Below are 16032 nucleotides of genomic sequence, written 5' to 3'. Positions count from 1 at the left end.
CTCTCTCCTGTTTGATCTTGGCAATCAGACGAGGGAGCAGAGGAAACAGTGGAAACACATAAGCCAGGTTGAAGGACCAAGGCACTGCTAGAGCATCTATCAGTGCTGCCTTGGCATCCCTGGACCTGGAACCGTAACAAGGAAGCTTGGCGTTCTGACGAGACGACATGAGATCCAGTTCTGGTTTGCCCCAAAGTTGAATCAACTGTGCAAATACCTCCGGATGGAGTTTCCACTCCCCCGGATGAAAAGTCTGTTGACTTAGAAAATCCGCCTCCCAGTTCTCTACTCCTGGGATATGGATAGCTGATAGATGGCAAGAGTGAATCTCTGCCCATCGATTATCTTTGAAACCTCCAACATTGCTAGGGAACTCCTTGTTCCCCCTTGATGGTTGATGTAAGCTACAGTCGTGATGCTGTCCGACTGAAATCTGACTGCAGCTAGCTGAGGCCAAGCCTGAAGAGCATTGAATATCGCTCTTAGTTCCAGAATGTTTATCGGAAGGAGTGCTTCCTCCTGAGTCCACGATCCCTGAGCCTTCAGGGAGTTCCAGACTGCACCCCAGCCCAGAAGGCTGACATCTGTTGTTACTATTGTCCAATCTGGCCTGCGGAAGGTCATACCTTTGGACAGATGGACCCGAGATAGCCACCAGAGAAGAGAATCCCTGGTCTCTTGATCCAGATTTAGTAGAGGGGACAAATCTGTGTAATCCCCATTCCACTGACTGAGCATGCAGAGTTGCAGCGGTCTGAGATGTAGGTGGGCAAACGGCACTATGTCCATTGCCACTACCATTAAGCCGATTACTTCCATACACTGAGCCACTGAAGGGCGAGAAGTAGAATAAAGAACACGGCAGGAATTTAGAAGTTTTGACAACCTGGCCTCTGTCAGATAAATCTTAATTTCTACAGAATCTATCAGAGTTCCCAGGAAGGAAACTCTTGTGAGAGGGGATAGAGAACTCTTGTTCACTTTCCACCCATGAGACCTCAGGAATGCCAGAACAATGTCCGTATGGGACTTGGCAATTTGGAAATTCGACGCCTGTATCAGAATGTCGTCTAAGTAAGGGGCTACTGCTATGCCCCGCGGCCTTAGGACCGCCAGAAGTGACCCGGAACCTTCGTAAAGATTCTTGGTGCCGTAGCTAACCCAAAGGGAAGAGCCACAAACTGGTAATGCCTGTCTAGGAAGGCGAACCTGAGAAACCGATGATGATCTTTGTGTATCGGAATGTGAAGATAAGCATCCTTTAAGTCCATGGTAGTCATGTATTGACCCTCCTGGATCATAGATAGGATGGTTCGAATAGTCTCCATCTTGAAAGATGAGACCCTGAGAAATTTGTTTAGGATCTTGAGATCTAAGATTGGTCTGAAGGTTCCCTCTTTCTTGGGAACCACAAAGAGATTTGAATAGAAGCCTTGCCCCTGTTCCTCCTTTGGAACTGGGTGGATCAAAAAACGATATAAACATTTTTTTAACAGTCACAACAAACTGCCACAGCTCTGCTGTGGCCCTACCTGCCCATACAACGACTTTTGAAGGCACAAAAACCCTTTGTAGAGGAAGTGTTCAGGGGACTCCTTCAGGGAAGCTGGAAGTCTCAAGCTGCAAAAACTACTGCACGATTTAGGCTTGAAATTAGGCCCCTCCCAACCTGTACTCACAGTGAGAGGGCCATAAAAAACTATCCCTAGGCAAAATCTAGCCAGCCATGTGGAAAAAACTGGGCCCCAATAAAGTTTTGTCACCAATATGTAGAAACAAAACGTTAAAACACTTCCAGCAAACGTTATCTTATTTTCAGTAATGTAAGAAAGTAATAAGAATATTACCTTTTATAGCAAGCATGATACTAGTCGTTATTAAATCACTGTAATCAGGCTTACCTTAAATAAATCCGGTATTAACAGCATTTTCTAGCATATTCATTTCTCTAGAAAAAATTAAACTGCACATACCTCATAGCAGGAGACCCTGCACGCCATTCCCCCAGCTGAAGTTACCTCATCTCTTCAGTTATGTGTGAGAACAGCAATGGATCTTAGTTACAACCTGCTAAGATCATCAAAAACCACAGGCAGACTCTTATTCAACTTTCTGCCTGAGGCTAAAACAGTACAACTCCGGTACCATTTGAAAATAATAAACTTTTGATTGAAGATAAACTACATAAATTCACCACATCTCTCTAGCTACTTCCTATCTTGTCGAGAGCTGCAAGAGAATGACTGGTAGGTGGCAGTTAGGGGAGGAGCTATATAGACAGCTCTGCTGTGAGAGATCTTCTTGCAGCTTCCTATTGGGAAGGAGAATATCCCACAAGTAATGGATGATCCGTGGACTGGATACACCTTACAAGAGAAAGGGCATTTAGCTCTATTGCAGCCCAAAGACCTAACCTAAAAATAAAACCCACCCCATAAACCCTTAAAAAAACCTAACACTAACCCCCTGAAGATCCACTTACTGTTCCAATCAGCCAATAGAATGCGAGCTCAATCCTATTGGCGAGGTGGGAGTGCGGCGGTTTAGGGGTTAATATTTTTATTATAGTGGAGGTGATGTCGGGAGCGGCAGATTAGGGGTTAATAATTTTATTTTAGTGTTTGCGATGCGGGAGGGCCTCGGTTTAGGGGTTAACAGGTAGTTTATGGGTGTTAGTGTACTTTTTAGCACTTTAGTTATGAGTTTTATGCTACAGTTTTGTAGTGTAAAACTCATAACTACTGACTTTAGAATGCGTTACCAATCTTGACAGGATAGGGTGTACTGCTCACTTTTTGGCCAAAAAAACAACAACTTGTAGTACGGGCGCAAGTTCCATTGAAAAAAGACTATACGCAAATTGCGTAAGTTGATTTGCGTTAAGGCCAAAAAAATGTGCGGTGTCCCTAAACCTTAAAGACTCGTAATACCAGTGGTAGTGAAAAAGCAGCGTTATAACCTGATAACGCTGCTTTTTCAGTATAACGCAAAACTCGTAATCTAGCCGATTTCCAGTAAGAAAAAAAAAATCCACAGCGACAATATATATATTTTTTTAAAATGCCCTTAAAATAAGTAAACAGGCAAAGCTATCAAACTGAGACAACTGCCTAAAGAACCTTTCTGCCAAAGGCTGCTTCAGAAGAAGCAAAAACATCAAAATTGTAGAATTTAGCAAAAGTATGCAAAGAAGACCAAGGGGCATATGTATTAAACTTCGTATGGAGCTTGATGCCCCGTGTTTCTGGCGAGCCTGCAGGCTCGCCAGAAACAGCAGTTATGAAGCAGCGGTCACAAAGACCGCTGCTCCATAACCTGTCCGCCTGCTCTGAGCAGGCGGACACACATCGCCACAATACAACCCGATCGAGTACGATTGGGTTGATTGACACCCCCCTGTTGGCGGCCCATTGGCCACGAGTCTGCAGGAGGCGGCGTCGCACCAGCAGCTCTTGTGAGCTGCTGGTGCAATGCTGAATACGGCGAGCGTATTGCTCGCCGTATTCAGCGAAGTCTGGTGGACCTGATCCGCACTGTCGGATCAGGTCCGCCAGACTTTGATAACTAGAGGCCCAAGTAGCTGCCTTGCAAATTTCATCAACTGAAGCCTCATTCCTAAAGGGCAATAAAGCAGGTTGAGATCTGTGCATTTTCTAAAAGGGCTAATTAATTAAACATAGTTTGCATTAAAAAAATGTTTAAAAATTGCTGGCAAGTATTTTAAAATAATTTTTAAAAATAAGCTAAATGAATTACATAACTAAGCTGCCTGGGGCAGACAACTCCCCCCCCCCCCCCTTTTCAGTGTTTAAACACAGGCATTGCAGTTCACAGCTTCTATGCATGCTCCAGCAGACAATCCCTATTCACTTTTGTATTCTACCAAAGGCAACCATAGATATAGATAAAGCCATAAAAGGAATTGTGTGATAGAATTCTATCAGCCAATCGGAATCTAAGGGACGCCATCTTGGATGACGTCATTTAAAGGAACCTTCATTCGTCAGTAGTCGTCGGAAAGAAGAGGATGCTCCGCGTCGGATATCTTGAAGATGGAGCCACTCCGTGCCGGATGGATGAAGATAGAAGATGCTGTCTGGATGAAGACTTCTGCGGGTTTGGATGAAGACTTTGGCCGCTTTGTTGAGGACTTCTCCCGGCTTCTTGGAGGATGGATGTCGGATCTTCAAAACTGTAAGTAAATCTTCTGGGGTCAGTGTGGCTTTTAGTTTTAGATTAGGACTTGGGCCGCAATAGAGCTAAATGCCCTTTTAAGGGCAATGCCCATCCAAATGCCCTTTTCAGAGCAATGGGGAGCTTAGGTTTTTTTAGTTAGGTTTTTATTTGGGGCGGTTGGTTGTGTGGGTGGTGGGTTTTACTGTTGGGGGGGTATTTGATAGTAAACAGCTGATTACTTTGGGGCAATGCCCCGCAAAAGGCCCTTTTAAGGGCTATTTGTAGTTAATTGTAGGCTAGGTTTTTTTTTTTGGGGGGGGGGGCTTTTTAATCTTCATAGGGCCCTTAGATTAGGTGTAATTATTTTAAAGCTTTGATAATTTATTTTTTATTTTTTTGTAACTTACGGCTAGATTTAGAGTTTGGCGGCCAAAGGGGTGCGTTAGCTACTCGTGCTTTTTTTCTCCCGCACCTTTTAAATACCGCTGGTATTTAGAGTTCACAGAAGGGCTGGGTTTTCAGTGCGTTAGGCTCCAAAAAGGGAGCAAAGAGCATAATTTTACGCCACTGCAACTCTAGATACCAGCGGTGCTTACAGACGCGGCCAGCTTCAAAAACGTGCTCGTGCACGATATCCCCATAGAAAACAATGGGGCAGTTTGAGCTGAAAAAAAACCTAACACCTGCAAAAAACCAGCGTTCAGCTCCTAACGCAGCCCCATTGTTTCCTATGGGGAAACACTTCCTACGTCTGCACCTAACACTCTAACATGTACCCCGAGTCTAAACACCCCTAACCTTACACTTATTAACCCCTAATCTGCCGCCGCCGCTATCGCTGACACCTGCATATTTTTTTAACCCCTAATCTGCGGCTCCGTATACCGCCGCTACCTACATTATACCTATGTACCCCTAATCTGCTGCCCCTAACACCGCCGACCCCTATATTATATTTATTAACCCCTAATCTGCCCCCCACAACGTCGCCGCCAGCTACCTACAATAATTAACCCCTAATCTGCCAATCGGAGCTCACCGCTACTATAATAAATGTATTAACCCCTAAAGCTAAGTCTAACCCTAACACTAACACCCACCTAAGTTAAATATAATTTTTATCTAACGAAATAAATTAACTCTTATTAAATAAATTATTCCTATTTAAATCTAAATACTTACCTGTAAAATAAACCCTAATATAGCTACAATATAAATTATAATTATATTGTAGCTATTTTAGGATTAATATTTATTTTACAGGCAACTTTGTATTTATTTTAACCAGGTACAATAGCTATTAAATAGTTAAGAACTATTTAATAGCTACCTAGTTAAAATAATTACAAAATTACCTGTAAAATAAATCCTAACCTAAGTCACAATTAAACCTAACACTACACTATCAATAAATAAATTAAATACCTACAATTATCTACAATTAAACCTAACACTACACTATCAATAAATTAATTAAATACAATACCTACAAAAAAATACATTTAAATAAACGAACTAAAGTACAAAAAATAAAAAAGAACTAAGTTACAAAAAATAAAAAAATATTTACAAACATAAGAAAAATATTACAACAATTTTAAACTAATTACACCTACTCTAAGCCCCCTAATAAAATAACAAAGACCCCCAAAATAAAAAAAATGCCCTACCCTATTCTAAATTACAAAAGTTCAAAGCTCTTTTACTTTACCAGCCCTTAAAAGGGCCCTTTGCGGGGCATGCCCCAAAGAATTCAGCTCTTTTGCCTGTAAAAAAACCCATACAATACCCCCCCCCCAACATTACAACCCACCACCCACATACCCCTAATCTAACCCAAACCCCCCTTAAATAAACCTAACACTAAGCCCCTGAAGATCTTCCTACCTTGTCTTCACCATGCCAGGTATCACCGATCGTTCCAGGCTCCAAAATCTTCATCCAAGCCCAAGCGGGGGCTGGCGATCCATAATCCGGCGGCTGAAGAGGTCCAGAAGAGGCTCCAAAGTCTTCATCCTATCCGGGAAGAAGAGGCGATCCGGACCAGCAACCTTCTTGATCCAAGCGGCATCTTCTATCTTCATCCAATGACGACCGGCTCCATCTTGAAGACCTCCACCGCGGACCCATCTTCTTCTTCCGACGACTTTCCGACGAATGACGGTTCCTTTAAGGGACGTCATCCAAGATGGCGTCCCTCGAATTCCGATTGGCTGATAGGATTCTATCAGCCAATCGGAATTAATGTAGGAAAATTCTGATTGGCTGATGGAATCAGCCAATCAGAATCAAGTTCAATCCGATTGGCTGTTCCGATCAGCCAATAGAATGCGAGCTCAATCTTCAGCCGCCGGATTATGGATCGCCAGCCCCCGCTTGGGCTTGGATGAAGATTTTGGAGCCTGGAACGATCGGTGATACCTGGCATGGTGAAGACAAGGTAGGAAGATCTTCAGGGGCTTAGTGTTAGGTTTATTTAAGGGGGGTTTGGGTTAGATTAGGGGTATGTGGGTGGTGGGTTGTAATGTTGGGGGGGTATTGTATGTGTTTTTTTTACAGGCAAAAGAGCTGAATTCTTTGGGGCATGCCCCGAAAGGGCCCTTTTAAGGGCTGGTAAGGTAAAAGAGCTTTGAACTTTTGTAATTTAGAATAGGGTAGGGCATTTTTTTATTTTGGGGGTCTTTGTTATTTTATTAGGGGGCTTAGAGTAGGTGTAATTAGTTTAAAATTGTTGTAATTTTTTTCTAATGTTTGTAAATATTTTTTTATTTTTTGTAACTTAGTTCTTTTTTATTTTTTGTACTTTAGTTAGTTTATTTCATTGTATTTATTTGTAGGAATTTTATTTAATATATTTATTGATAGTGTAGTGTTAGGTTTAATTGTAGATAATTGTAGGTATTTTATTTAATTAATTTATTGATAGTGTAGTGTTAGGTTTAATTGTAACTTAGGTTAGGATTTATTTTACAGGTAATTTTGTAATTATTTTAACTATTTTAGCTATTAAATAGTTCTTAACTATTTAATAGCTATTGTACCTGGTTAAAATAATTACAAAGTTGCCTGTAAAATAAATATAAATCCTAAAATAGCTATAATATAATTATAATTTATATTGTAGCTATATTAGGGTTTATTTTAAGGTAAGTATTTAGCTTTAAATAGGAATAATTTATTTAATAAGAGTTAATTTATTTCGTTAGATTTAAATTATATTTAACTTAGGGGGGTGTTAGTGTTAGGGTTAGACTTAGCTTTAGGGGTAAATCCATTTATTACAGTAGCGGCGAGATTCGGTCGGCAGATTAGGGGTTAATAATTGAAGTTAGGTGTCGGCGATGTTAGGGAGGGCAGATTAGGGGTTAATACTATTTATTATAGGGTTATTGAGGCGGGAGTGAGGCGGATTACGGGTTAATAACTTTATTATAGTAGCGGTGCGGTCCGCTCGGCAGATTAGGGGTTAATAAGTGTAGGCAGGTGGAGGCGACGTTGAGGGCGGCAGATTAGGGGTTAATAAATATAATATAGGGGTCGGCGGTGTTAGGCGCAGCAGATTAGGGGTACATAGCTATAATGTAGGTGGCAGCGGTGTACGGAGCGGCAGATTAGGGGTTAATAATAATATGCAGGGGTCAGCGATAGCGGGGGCGGCAGATTAGGGGTTAATAAATATAATATAGGGGTCGGCGGTGTTAGGGGCAGCAGATTAGGGGTTCATAGGGATAATGTAGGTGGCAGCGGTGTGCGGTCGGCAGATTAGGGGTTAAAAAATTTTAATAGAGTGGCGGCGATGTGGGGGGACCTCGGTTTAGGGGTACATAACATAATTTATGTAAGAACTTACCTGATAAATTCATTTCTTTCATATTAGCAAGAGTCCATGAGCTAGTGACGTATGGGATATACATTCCTACCAGGAGGGGCAAAGTTTCCCAAACCTCAAAATGCCTATAAATACACCCCTCACCACACCCACAATTCAGTTTAACGAATAGCCAAGAAGTGGGGTGATAAAAAAGTGCGAAAGCATATAAAATAAGGAATTGGAATAATTGTGCTTTATACAAAATCATAACCACCACAAAAAAAGGGCGGGCCTCATGGACTCTTGCTAATATGAAAGAAATGAATTTATCAGGTAAGTTCTTACATAAATTATGTTTTCTTTCATGTAATTAGCAAGAGTCCATGAGCTAGTGACGTATGGGATAATGACTACCCAAGATGTGGATCTTTCCACACAAGAGTCACTAGAGAGGGAGGGATAAAATAAAGACAGCCAATTCCTGCTGAAAATAATCCACACCCAAAATAAAGTTTAACGAAAAACATAAGCAGAAGATTCAAACTGAAACCGCTGCCTGAAGTACTTTTCTACCAAAAACTGCTTCAGAAGAAGAAAATACATCAAAATGGTAGAATTTAGTAAAAGTATGCAAAGAGGACCAAGTTGCTGCTTTGCAGATCTGGTCAACCGAAGCTTCATTCCTAAACGCCCAGGAAGTAGAAACTGACCTAGTAGAATGAGCTGTAATTCTCTGAGGCGGAGTTTTACCCGACTCAACATAGGCAAGATGAATTAAAGATTTCAACCAAGATGCCAAAGAAATGGCAGAAGCTTTCTGGCCTTTTCTAGAACCGGAAAAGATAACAAATAGACTAGAAGTCTTACGAAAAGATTTCGTAGCTTCAACATAATATTTCAAAGCTCTAACAACATCCAAAGAATGCAACGATTTCTCCTTAGAATTCTTAGGATTAGGACATAATGAAGGAACCACAATTTCTCTACTAATGTTGTTGGAATTCACAACTTTAGGTAAAAATTCAAAAGAAGTTCGCAACACCGCCTTATCCTGATGAAAAATCAGAAAAGGAGACTCACAAGAAAGAGCAGATAATTCAGAAACTCTTCTGGCAGAAGAGATGGCCAAAAGGAACAAAACTTTCCAAGAAAGTAATTTAATGTCCAATGAATGCATAGGTTCAAACGGAGGAGCTTGAAGAGCTCCCAGAACCAAATTCAAACTCCAAGGAGGAGAAATTGACTTAATGACAGGTTTTATACGAACCAAAGCTTGTACAAAACAATGAATATCAGGAAGAATAGCAATCTTTCTGTGAAAAAGAACAGAAAGAGCAGAGATTTGTCCTTTCAAAGAACTTGCAGACAAACCCTTATCTAAACCATCCTGAAGAAACTGTAAAATTCTCGGTATTCTAAAAGAATGCCAGGAAAAATGATGAGAAAGACACCAAGAAATATAAGTCTTCCAGACTCTATAATATATCTCTCGAGATACAGATTTACGAGCCTGTAACATAGTATTAATCACAGAGTCAGAGAAACCTCTTTGACCAAGAATCAAGCGTTCAATCTCCATACCTTTAAATTTAAGGATTTCAGATCCTGATGGAAAAAAGGACCTTGTGACAGAAGGTCTGGTCTTAACGGAAGAGTCCACGGTTGGCAAGAGGCCATCCGGACAAGATCCGCATACCAAAACCTGTGAGGCCATGCCGGAGCTACCAGCAGAACAAACGAGCATTCCTTCAGAATCTTGGAGATTACTCTTGGAAGAAGAACTAGAGGCGGAAAGATATAGGCAGGATGATACTTCCAAGGAAGTGATAATGCATCCACTGCCTCCGCCTGAGGATCCCGGGATCTGGACAGATACCTGGGAAGTTTCTTGTTTAGATGGGACGCCATCAGATCTATTTCTGGAAGTTCCCACATTTGAACAATCTGAAGAAATACCTCTGGGTGAAGAGACCATTCGCCCGGATGCAACGTTTGGCGACTGAGATAATCCGCTTCCCAATTGTCTACACCTGAGATATGAACCGCAGAGATTAGACAGGAGCTGGATTCCGCCCAAACCAAAATTCGAGATACTTCTTTCATAGCCAGAGGACTGTGAGTCCCTCCTTGATGATTGATGTATGCCACAGTTGTGACATTGTCTGTCTGAAAACAAATGAACGATTCTCTCTTCAGAAGAGGCCAAAACTGAAGAGCTCTGAAAATTGCACGGAGTTCCAAAATATTGATCGGTAATCTCACCTCCTGAGATTCCCAAACTCCTTGTGCCGTCAGAGATCCCCACACAGCTCCCCAACCTGTGAGACTTGCATCTGTTGAAATTACAGTCCAAGTCGGAAGCACAAAAGAAGCCCCCTGAATTAAACGATGGTGATCTGTCCACCATGTTAGAGAGTGTCGAACAATCGGTTTTAAAGATATTAATTGAGATATCTTCGTGTAATCCTTGCACCATTGCTTCAGCATACAGAGCTGAAGAGGTCGCATGTGAAAACGAGCAAAGGGGATCGCGTCTGATGCAGCAGTCATAAGACCTAGAATTTCCATGCATAAGGCTACCGAAGGGAATGATTGTGACTGAAGGTTTCGACAAGCTGCAATCAACTTTAGACGTCTCTTGTCTGTTAAAGACAGAGTCATGGACACTGAATCTATCTGGAAACCCAGAAAAGTTACCCTTGTCTGAGGAATCAAAGAACTTTTTGGTAAATTGATCCTCCAACCATGATCTTGAAGAAACAACACAAGTCGATTCGTATGAGATTCTGCTAAATGTAAAGACTGAGCAAGTACCAAGATATCGTCCAAATAAGGAAATACCACAATACCCTGTTCTCTGATTACAGACAACAGGGCACCGAGAACCTTTGTAAAAATTCTTGGAGCTGTAGCTAGGCCAAACGGCAGAGCCACAAATTGGTAATGCTTGTCCAGAAACGAGAATCTCAGGAACTGATAATGATCTGGATGAATCGGAATATGCAGATATGCATCCTGTAAATCTATTGTGGACATCTAATTCCCTTGCTGAACAAAAGGTAAGATAGTCCTTACAGTTACCATCTTGAACGTTGGTATCCTTACATAACGATTCAATATTTTTAGATCCAGAACTGGTCTGAAAGAATTCTCCTTCTTTGGTACAATGAAGAGATTTGAATAAAACCCCATCCCCTGTTCCGGAACTGGAACTGGCATAATTACTCCAGTCAACTCTAGATCTGAAACACATTTCAGAAATGCTTGAGCTTTTACTGGATTTACTGGGACACGGGAAAGAAAAAATCTCTTTGCAGGAGGTCTCAACTTGAAACCAATTCTGTACCCTTCTGAAACAATGCTCTGAATCCAAAGATTGTGAACAGAATTGATCCAAATTTCCTTGAAAAAACGTAACCTGCCCCCTACCAGCTGAGCTGGAATGAGGGCCGCACCTTCATGTGGACTTAGAAGCAGGCTTTGCCTTTCTAGCTGGCTTGGATTTATTCCAGACTGGAGATGGTCTCCAAACTGAAACCGCTCCTGAGGATGAAGGATCAGGCTTTTGTTCTTTGTTGAAACGAAAGGAACGAAAACGATTATTAGCCCTGTTTTTACCTTTAGATTTTTTATCCTGTGGTAAAAAAGTTCCTTTCCCACCAGTAACAGTTGAAATAATGGAATCCAACTGAGAACCAAATAATTTGTTACCCTGGAAAGAAATGGAAAGTAAAGTTGATTTAGAAGCCATATCAGCATTCCAAGTTTTAAGCCATAAAGCTCTTCTAGCTAAAATAGCTAGAGACATAAACCTGACATCAACTCTGATAATATCAAAAATGGCATCACAGATAAAATTATTAGCATGCTGAAGGAGAATAATAATATCATGAGAATCACGATGTGTTACTTGTTGCGCTAAAGTTTCCAACCAAAAAGTTGAAGCTGCAGCAACATCAGCCAAAGATATAGCAGGTCTAAGAAGATTACCTGAACACAGATAAGCTTTTCTTAGAAAGGATTCAATTTTCCTATCTAGAGGATCCTTAAACGAAGTACCATCTGACGTAGGAATAGTAGTACGTTTAGCAAGGGTAGAAATAGCCCCATCAACTTTAGGGATCTTGTCCCAAAATTCTAATCTGTCAGACGGCACAGGATATAATTGCTTAAAACGTTTAGAAGGAGTAAATGAATTACCCAAATTATCCCATTCTTTGGAAATTACTGCAGAAATAGCATTAGGAACGGGAAAAACTTCTGGAATAACCACAGGAGCTTTAAATACCTTATCTAAACGTTTAGAATTAGTATCAAGAGGACCAGAATCCTCTATTTCTAAAGCAATTAGTACTTCTTTAAGTAAAGAACGAATAAATTCCATTTTAAATAAATATGAAGATTTATCAGCATCAACCTCTGAGACAGAATCCTCTGAACCAGAGGAATCATCAGAATCAGAATGATGATGTTCATTTAAAAATTCATCTGTAGGGAGAGAAGTTTTAAAAGATTTTTTACGTTTACTAGAAGGAGAAATAACAGACATAGCCTTCTTTATGGATTCAGAAACAAAATCTCTTATATTATCAGGAACATTCTGCACCTTAGATGTTGAAGGAACTGCAACAGGCAATGGTACTTTACTAAAGGAAATATTATCTGCTTTAACAAGTTTGTCATGACAATCAATACAAACAACAGCTGGAGGAATAGCTACCAAAAGTTTACAGCAGATACACTTAGCTTTGGTAGATTCAGCACTTGACAGCGATTTTCCTGTAGTATCTTCTGACTCAGATGCAACGTGAGACATCTTGCAATATGTAAGAGAAAAAACAACATATATATAAAGCAAAATTGATCAAATTCCTTAAATGACAGTTTCAGGAATGGGAAAAAATGCCAAAGAACAAGCTTCTAGCAACCAGAAGCAATAAAAAATGAGACTTAAATAATGTGGAGACAAAAGCGACGCCCATATTTTTTTGCGCCAAATAAGACGCCCACATTATTTGGCGCCTAAATGCTTTTTGGCGCCAAAAATGACGCCACATCCGGAACGCCGACATTTTTGGCGCAAAATAACGTCAAAAAATGACGCAACTTCCGGCGACACGTATGACGCCGGAAACGGAAATAGAATTTTTGCGCCAAAAAAGTCCGCGCCAAGAATGACGCAATAAAATGAAGCATTTTCAGCCCCCGCGAGCCTAACAGCCCACAGGGAAAAAGTCAAATTTTAAGGTAAGAAAAATGTTAAATTAAAATGCATTATCCCAAATATGAAACTGACTGTCTGAAAATAAGGAAAGTTGAACATTCTGAGTCAAGGCAAATAAATGTTTGAATACATATATTTAGAACTTTATAAACAAAGTGCCCAACCATAGCTTGGAGTGTCACAGAAAATAAGACTTACTTACCCCAGGACACTCATCTACATATAGCAGATAGCCAAACCAGTACTGAAACGAGAATCAGCAGAGGTAATGGTATATATAAGAGTATATCGTCGATCTGAAAAGGGAGGTAAGAGATGAATCTCTACGACCGATAACAGAGAACCTATGAAATAGACCCCGTAGAAGGAGATCACTGCATTCAAATAGGCAATACTCTCCTCACATCCCTCTGACATTCACTGCACGCTGAGAGGAAAACCGGGCTCCAACTTGCTGCGGAGCGCATATCAACGTAGAATCTAGCACAAACTTACTTCACCACCTCCATCGGAGGCAAAGTTTGTAAAAACTGAATTGTGGGTGTGGTGAGGGGTGTATTTATAGGCATTTTGAGGTTTGGGAAACTTTGCCCCTCCTGGTAGGAATGTATATCCCATACGTCACTAGCTCATGGACTCTTGCTAATTACATGAAAGAAAGGTAGTTTATGGGTGTTAGTCTACTTTAGAGCACAGTAGTTAAGAGCTTTATGAACCGGCGTTAGCCCAGAAAGCTCTTAACTACTGACTTTTTTCTGCGGCTGGAGTTTTGTCGTTAGAGTTCTAACGCTCACTTCAGCCACGACTCTAAATACCGGCGTTAGGAAGATCCCATTGAAAAGATAGGATACGCAATTGACGTAAGTGGATCTGCGGTATGGAAAAGTCGCGGCTGGAAAGTGAGCGTTATACCCTTTAATGACTGACTCTAAATACCAGCGGTAGCCCAAAACCAGCGTTAGGAGCCTAACTCTAAATCTAGGCCTAAGTGTTTATTTTTTTGTGTAACTTAGTGTTTGTTATTTTTTGTAACTTAGTTGTTAGTTTTTTGTAATTTAGTAATTTTTTAGTGTAGATTTAAATTATTTGAGTAGGGTTAGGTGTTTAAATATGTAATATAGTTCTTAATTTGTAGTTTTATGTAATTTTAGTATAAAAGTAAGGTTAGATTAATTATTAATTTAAGATAGTTTAATGTAATTGTATTATAATAGCTAGGGTAGGTTAATTATTAATTTAATATAGTTTAATGTAATTTTATTATAATAGTTAGAATAGGTTAATTAGTAGTTTAATATAGTTTAATTTAAATCTAAAGGTAAGTTTAAATTTATTATACGATAGGGATGAGTTAATATTTATTATAAAGTTAGCGGGTTGTTAGGTTTAGGGGTTAATAGGTTCATTTAGTTTATGGCGATGTGGGGGGCTGACGGTTTAGGGGTTAATACATTTATTTAGTTGTGGTGGGCTCCGGGAGCGGCAGGATAGGGGTTAATAACTTTATGTTGGTGGCGACGGTGTAGGGGGTGGCAGATTAGGGGTTAATGAGTATAATGTAGGTGGCGGTGGGCTCCTGGAGCGGTGGTTTAGGGGTTAATAACTTTATTTAGTTGCGGCGGGATAGGGGTTAAACAGTTTAGTATAGTGTGGGTGTTTAGTGACAGTATACAAATAAAGCTGGGAAAAAGCCGAAGAGCAGCGAGATCGATGACTGTTAGTTAACAACAGTCCGCTGCTCATCGCCCCATACTTGGTGTGCGGCTTTTTGACAGCTTTTTTAGCAACTAAGGAGAGCGTATTCAGGTCCGCGGCCGTGATGTTTGGCTATGTTAGGCGAGCGCAACACAGTTGACGGATTGATAAGTAAGCCTCTAAGTGCTATTGCATTGTCTTGTTATCTTGCATTTGTTGATTATGCAAATCTATTGTGTTGACTGGTCCTTTAAATAGCCTTATCCTGATGAAAAATCAGATAGTGAGGCTGACAAGAAAGAGCAGACAACTCAGAAACTCTTCTAGCTGAAGATATAGACAAAAGAAGCAACACTTTCCAAGAAAATAGTTTAATAATAATGTCTAGTTTATGCATAGGTTCAAAAGGAAGAGTCTGTAAAACTCTTAAAACTAGACCATCCTGCAAAAACTGCAGAATCCTAGGAATACTGAACGAATGCCAGGTAAAACAATGATTGATGCACTAAGAAATAAATGCCTTCCAGACCTTGTCCTAGATCTTCCTAGTAACAGGTTTACGAGCCAGAATCAGAGTTTCAATCCGAGAATCAGAGAAACCCCTATGTCTCATAACTAAGTGTTCAATTTCCATGCCATCAGAGGAAGAGGCCAAGGAGGGCAATTGGACATCTGAACCAGATTCGCATACCAAATCCTGCAAGGCCAAGCTGGGGCGATTAGGATTACAAATGACTTCTCTAGCCTTATCTTGGAAATCACTTTGAGAAGAAGGAGAGGTGGAAACAGATAAGCAGTCTGAAATGACCAAGGAACTACTAGAGCATCCACTAACTCTGCCTGAGGATCCCTGGACCTCGCAAAGTACCTGGGAAGTTTGTTGCTCAAACAAGAGGCCATCATATCTATTACTGGGAGACCTCAAAGATCCACAATCTGATTGAATGCATCCTGGTGAAGAGACCACTCCCCTGGATGTAGAGACTGACAACTGAAAAAGTCTGCCTCCCAATTGTTCACTCCTGGGATGTGAATTGCAGAGACTAAACAAGAATTGGCTTCTGCCCAGGAGAGAATCCAAGACACCTCCTTAAAATGTATCCACCAATCAGCAAGAACAACCCAG

General features: G+C 40.6%; 1 protein-coding gene across 1 annotated transcript in view; it reads right to left on the bottom strand.

Moving 5' to 3' along the window:
- The window catches only part of CFAP251 (cilia and flagella associated protein 251), a 175866-nt gene that overhangs the window by 32540 nt on the left and 127294 nt on the right, over positions 1 to 16032 (bottom strand). The window lies entirely within an intron of this gene.

Source organism: Bombina bombina, chromosome 2 (genome assembly GCF_027579735.1).
Source record: "Bombina bombina isolate aBomBom1 chromosome 2, aBomBom1.pri, whole genome shotgun sequence".
Taxonomy (NCBI): Eukaryota; Metazoa; Chordata; class Amphibia; order Anura; family Bombinatoridae; genus Bombina; species Bombina bombina.
Note: the sequence above shows the minus strand (reverse complement) of the source record. Positions and strands in the feature narration are given on the sequence as shown.